Here is a 6,315-nt window from a genome sequence, read left to right on the forward strand (position 1 = left end):
TTTGACAAGTTTTTCAGAGTTTCTACTTTTTGTATTCTATCTTAGAACTCTTTGTTCACCCCAAGGATGCAAAAATACTTTCCTATGTTTTCTTCTATAATCTCTATCTCAAGTTAATTTTTCACTTGAAAGAAAAGAAAACTAAATCTTACCCACATACTTCAGAGTTCTCAGAAGAACTGAAAACCAGTGAGATGGGTAAAGATGCTTGTTATCCAGCCTAATGACAGGAGTTTTATTCCTTGAACCTACTTGGTAGAAGGAGAAATCTAACTCCTAGCAAGTTGACCTCAGACCACAACACGCACGCTCGTAATGAATAAAAAATGCAATAAAAATATTAAAAGAAGTACTAAAACTCATGTAACCTCATGGGGATGTTGCAATAAAAACCATTAAATTAATGCAAGTTTACTGACCTAAACCTAAAGTTGGCTTGATTTAGCATTCATTCAAACAACTGAAATGTCATTTTATGCAAACAAAGGGAGGGGTCAGGGGAGGGGAAATGAGAGGGAGGGACTGGGAGGAAAGGAGGGAGGGGAAGTTGCAATCCGGACATAAAGTAAATAAACAAATTAATTAATAAAAAATTACCATAAAAGACAGGCTAATAGAAAAGTTACACCAAAGCTTTTAAAAAGGCTTTTAATTGTATAATTTAATTCAATAGACATGTCATTTTCACTTGTTTTTTTCTTGGGGAAAGAACAGTGTTTTTATTATTTTTCAAAAGTTGTTAAAGAAAACGCTCAACTTTAAACACAAAGAAGGAAAGCTACGCTCATCAGACATGCATGTGTTTGTTCTCTGCTTTTGTCTCAGTGGTGCAGAATGTCTATACGACTTCACAATGGTTCCTTTTTTTGTACATCAGAAAACCGGTGCCAATTAACAAGTTTTAAAATTATTTCACGTGCCAGGCTGGAGGAAAAATGGGATGACAAGGGGGAAAAAAAAAAGAAGCCCTAAATTAAGTAACATGCTTTGTCCCTCAGTAGTTCGTTTGTTTATTAATCGAGACAGAGCTTGTATGGGTGTTGTACAGGACTATCTTTTGAACCAAACAAAATCCATCTTGCCACATTCCTTAGTGCCTACTGGCAAAAGATCTCAGCTGGACTTGTTGACTTTCTCCTGCTCATAAAGGGGCAGGGAGGTCAGGAGACCCTTAGCTGAGTACCCACCCTACCTACTGTAGTACAATTGTATCCATAACTACAAGTGGCCTCGCTGAAGGGAGGGGGTAGTCTGTAAGCTGGGAGTGGGGTGGCTGGGTGGGTGGAGAAGTCTTCATCTCTGCTGGGTAAAGGCTTTCTAGGTGTAACCTGGGGATGAACACCCATGGCTCTGTGAGAAACTCCTTGTTTATACCATAGAAGGAAGCTCAACTCACTGATTCCCTCCCCAGAATGTCCTTTGGAGGACTCATCTTCTGTTTCCTGCTGGAACAAGGATAGGCCTTGTTTGTCTGCTCAAGATTGGGAATTTTAGCCGACTAGCTCAGGCTGGGCTTGTATTCACTATGTAGGGAAGTCTGGCCTCGAGCTTCTGGTTCTTCTGTGTTTTCCTCTCAAGTACTGGGATTACAGGTAGGTGCCGCACCACCACCGACTAACGCTGCTAATTATAAGCACACAGGAAAACCTTTGTCCCGACGTCATTCTGAGAAATACTGAAACCACACCAAACTAGCAGAGTTTCTGACCTTTGTCCCTCATTTTACAGCCCACAAAGCTATGACTTGGAACAACAAAGGTTTTCAACAGATATTTCCTGCAAGTAGGTATGTTTTACACATTTGTATCGTAACAGAGCTAACATGCCATTTAATATGCAAGGAAAAGAAAAGGAAGTACGAGAGTGACTCTGCTGCTCTACTCCAAAGTGAGCAGTGTAAATCCTTAAATTCCCTTCTCAGGCCAAGTAGGTGGGCTTCCGCCCTTCCATCTGTGTTCCGGATGTTTGGTTACCAGGCAACGCGCTAGCGCCTGCCAGACACCTGTGAAGGGGTGTGGCCCCTGGTCCCCGAGCCTCGGTCCTGGATCTAACCGGCGCCTGCGCAAACTGGGCACAGGCTGGCGTTACCTGCGGCTGCCCGCTCGGAGAGAGTAGAAGGGCGTGGCCGCCCAGTCGGACTCCTCGGGTCCAGCCCCGGCAGCTCCCGCTGGGAATAAACTGTACCCCATACTCTCGAGGTCCTAACCGAGATTTTGCTACGTACCTAGAGTATGATGACGGTAGTTCTGGAACCGAGTAGGTCTCTGCTGGGGAGGGATCACCTGGAGGGTTGGGCATACATCAACGGGCACTGGGCTCTTGCGTCGCAGTGGAATATAGGTAACAAGTTTCATATTTTAGTGTGTAGGGGGGAGTAGGTGATTGATTGAGGGCCCTGGTGACATAGCTGCCACACATTTCCCAAGACGGCAAAGCCTCCCAGCAAGCCGGGATAGCGGACTGTTTAGAGAACTCACTCCCCTTCCCAGGCCCCTAGAGGAAGGCTTTTACCCGACATGCACCGGGCTTTCATTTGCATATCTCTAGAGGTAAACCACACGAACCTAGGCTGCCCTCGCGACCCCCGCTCAGCATCGGGAATCCAGGAGTCTAGCCACACGATTCTGGTGAAAAAAACGTCTCCTTCGTTCTCAAGTGTGCAGAACAGCTCGGGAGAGCCGTGCATCAAAGTCACCCTAAGTGAAAAATTCAGGAGTTCTTACCCCTTATATAGTCAACGGCTACAGGTCAAGATCGTGCTCGCTTCGGCAGCACATATACTAAAATTGGAACGATACAGAGAAGATTAGCATGGCCCCTGCGCAAGGATGACACGCAAATTCGTGAAGCGTTCCATATTTTGGTGCAGCTCTGTTTACTTTAAAACAAACAGGCCACTTGATTTCTCCCTCACAGCTAAACTTATTAGCGTATTTGGCCCCTAGTGCTTGTTTTCATCAACTAAAATCTGTTATCAAATTCATATAACGCAGCATTGGCCAGTGTGTTTTCGAGGCGCCTTGTGAGAGCCTAATGGCAGGCTGCTTTTTAGTTGTTACATACACTCGGATCTATAAGCCGGGAGAAAATGAACTAGCGATATCAATGTAAATTCAAAAAAAAGAATCGCCAAGCAATTCATAAACCAGGAAGTCTTCTAAGTGTCATGCTTCCCGAGGTGCTTGGGGTTTATTATTACCTACCAGTTACGGAGAAACTTCATCTTATAAAAAGTTATACAAGGTTGGCAGCATTGTAAACCAGAATCTCAATATTGGGTGTAAACCAATATACTTTATTTAATACTACAGAAAAATAATATGAATTGAGATTGCAAAATATGGAACGCTTCACGAATTTGCGTGTCATCCTTGCGCAGGGGCCATGCTAATCTTCTCTGTATCGTTCCAATTTTAGTATATGTGCTGCCGAAGCGAGCACGATCTTAGCGTCTAGCCGTTGACTATATAAGGGGTAAGAACTTTTGAATTTATCACTTAGGGTGACTTTGATGCTCGTGTTATCCGATTCCCCTTACGCCTGAGAACGAAGAAGAAGTTTTTTTCACCAGAATTGTGTGGCTAGGCTCGAGAATTTCGCTGCTGAGCGGGGATCGTGCCGGTAGCCTGGGTCTGTGTGATTTACCTTTGGGACATGCAAATGAGATCCCTGTGCATGTCGGGTAAGAGCCCTCCTCTAGAGGGCTCGGCTCTTTCCCCGCGCGGCATGCTGGGACTGCGGGCCTTGGAGCCTCCCTACCTGTGAGTGGAACCTCCACACTACGCAGCTCTAGAGTAGGTGGTTTCACCACTTAAAAGTTCCAGGGATAAGCACATTGGAAACAGAAACTAAGGAACAAACAAGCAAAAGTCCCTAATTACCCTACCATTAGTAAATATTACTGTAAGTCCTTTTTATATCGCCTAATACTCAGCTCGTGCTCAAATGTACTTGATTTCAAAGATGCCATCTTAGAAATTGTCATAAAGGGCTAAACTTAATCTCACATCTTATTTAATGGCGGTATGCTTTGGTTTCTATTCTCCGGCGGTTATTATTCATTCCTCTTTAGGCTGTTGATTTCCTGAGGAAATAAGACACCTTGTTATGGGTATGGTATGTCTTAGATATGGTCTGTTGTGTTGTTATGGATTTGATCCTCTATGTTGCTTCATTTGTTTATACGCCCTGTTTCTTGAAAATGTGTCGTTATGCAGAAGCTGAGATTTTGACTTAAAAAAAACAACAACAAATTTGTATGGATTAATGATGGTAGGGCATGTACTTGATATTGCACCTCATCAAGAAGCATGCGGTGTTGACATGTGAATAATGAAGTCTGACGGGGTCAGTATCCTGACACCTCCATTATAAAGCTTTTACAGATCTTCCACCCAATGGTTTTAGACAACACTCATGAATGTTGTTCTGGAACGCTTGTATTTAACCCTTGGTTCATGAGTTAGTAAGGGTAGTCTGGTGGCCAACTTCTGTGAGTCATGCTAGAGAATTAAGAGAAAGAGATGGCAAAGAAATGAAGAAAGGAACGTTGATTCTGAGTCACTGGATCATCGCATTCGCATTCCGTAACCAGGTGTTTCCCAAAATTTGAGTTAATAAATTACCTTCTTCGGGCAAGATTGAAGGTATTTGTTCCCTCACTGTGGAGTGGATTTGGAGCCCTGCTGTGTTAGCTCTGACCTCTGGATTCTAGGGCTGTTGTCAGCGGCGTAGAATTTTGTAGAATCCAGTGGATACACTGAAGCAGCTTCTCTTCCTCTCCCTCTGTTGGCATGAGTTTTGTCTGAATATTTTCTATATGTTTCCAGTCAGTGTCTTAGAGTTTTATTGCTGTGAAGAGACAACATAACCACTGCAACTATTATAAAGGAAAACATTTAATTGGGACTGACTCACAGTTTCAGAGGTTTAGTCCATTACAGTCATGGTAGAAATCATGACAGCATCCAGGCAGACTTGGCGCTGGAGAGGAGCTGAGAGTTCTACATCTTGATTCACAGGCATCAGGAAGAGACAGTGAGCGACTAGGCCTGGCTTGAGCTTCTGAGATCTCAAAGCCTACTCCCAGTGATCTCGATACTCCAACAAGGCCGTGTCTCATGATAGTGCCACTCTCTATGAACCTATGGGGGGCATCTTTATTCAAACTACCACAGTCATCTATACAATTATTGAAAAACTCATCTGTTCAGTGAATCAGCCAGGGTTTTTCAAACTTAACATCTTCTTTCCTCTTCTGTTTGTCACACAGCTAGCTACCTTTGTTGCTTTGTCTTCCCAGACTCTTGTCTTTCCTTTTAGTGTTTTTCTGTTTCCCTTTTCCCTCCTGTCCACACCGCATACATTACTGAGCATGATTTCTCAGACTTATGCTTTTGTTATAAATTATGTTCATGTCTTACACTACACATTGCAATATTAAAATGCTTTTGGCTTCTGTTGAACTCGTAATATATTTAAGATCCCACATTGACAGTTTAATTTTAAAAATCCTGTTCTTTTACCACGAAGTATATGTGATCATCCAGCATCCAGTCTTTTGGAAAATACTATCTTCTATAGGAATAGAAAATACTATTTTCTATGGGAAAATATTATCTTTTATTATGTGCTTCTAAGAAGCATTTAGGAAAGTATGCAGTATGTAGGTGTCTTTTAAAGTAGTTATGTCTTAAATTAAGATTTGCTTTTGTGAGAATAACAAGTTTAATAGGCATGGTTAACAACTTAGCTTTTTTTGTTTTTTTTGTTTTTTGTTTTTGTTTTTTCGAGACAGGGTTTCTCTGTGTAGCCCTGGCTGTCCTGGAACTCACTCTGTAGACCAGGCTGGCCTCGAACTCAGAAATCCGCCTGCCTCTGCCCCTAAGTGCTGGGATTAAAGGCATGCACCACCACCACCCGGCAACAACTTAGCTTTAGGAGACATTTATTGCCTCATATTAGATTTTTTTTTTAGCAAGGAAAAATTTATTTTTGTATTCTGGAACATTTGGACTTTATTGTTAGTAAATATTATTGTGATAATAATCCTGCTTATTCACATTAATAGTAATTCTGTTGTTTTATTCAAAAACAGCTACTTAAGACTATGTATTGAGTAATTTCGTCAAACTGTCTTACATCTTGTAATCAATGACTTTAGATATAATGAGATGTATTTCTTCAGAGAAGGGAAGCTGAGACTAAGCTCCCTGGAACAGCATCGGCAGCGATCCTATCAGGGTTTGAGGCCAACTCCATTTCTCTTTCCTTCCCACCACTGAGTATCATGAAGTCAATACTTTTTTTCAATAG

At 42.2% G+C, this 6,315-nt stretch overlaps 2 non-coding genes across 2 annotated transcripts; one reads left to right on the forward strand and one right to left on the reverse strand.

Annotated features, from left to right (window-relative positions):
* The first annotated feature begins 2,756 nt into the window (after positions 1-2,756).
* Positions 2,757-2,863, forward strand: LOC114612529. The gene has a single exon (XR_003710036.1). It is a non-coding gene; the product is annotated as a U6 spliceosomal RNA (small nuclear RNA).
* Positions 2,864-3,334: 471 nt separating this feature from the next.
* Positions 3,335-3,441, reverse strand: LOC114612530. Its single transcript, XR_003710037.1, has one exon. It is a non-coding gene; the product is annotated as a U6 spliceosomal RNA (small nuclear RNA).
* Positions 3,442-6,315: the final 2,874 nt, after the last annotated feature.

Source organism: Grammomys surdaster, unplaced genomic scaffold (assembly GCF_004785775.1).
Source record: "Grammomys surdaster isolate TR1022 unplaced genomic scaffold, NIH_TR_1.0 126163, whole genome shotgun sequence".
Classification (NCBI taxonomy): domain Eukaryota; kingdom Metazoa; phylum Chordata; class Mammalia; order Rodentia; family Muridae; genus Grammomys; species Grammomys surdaster.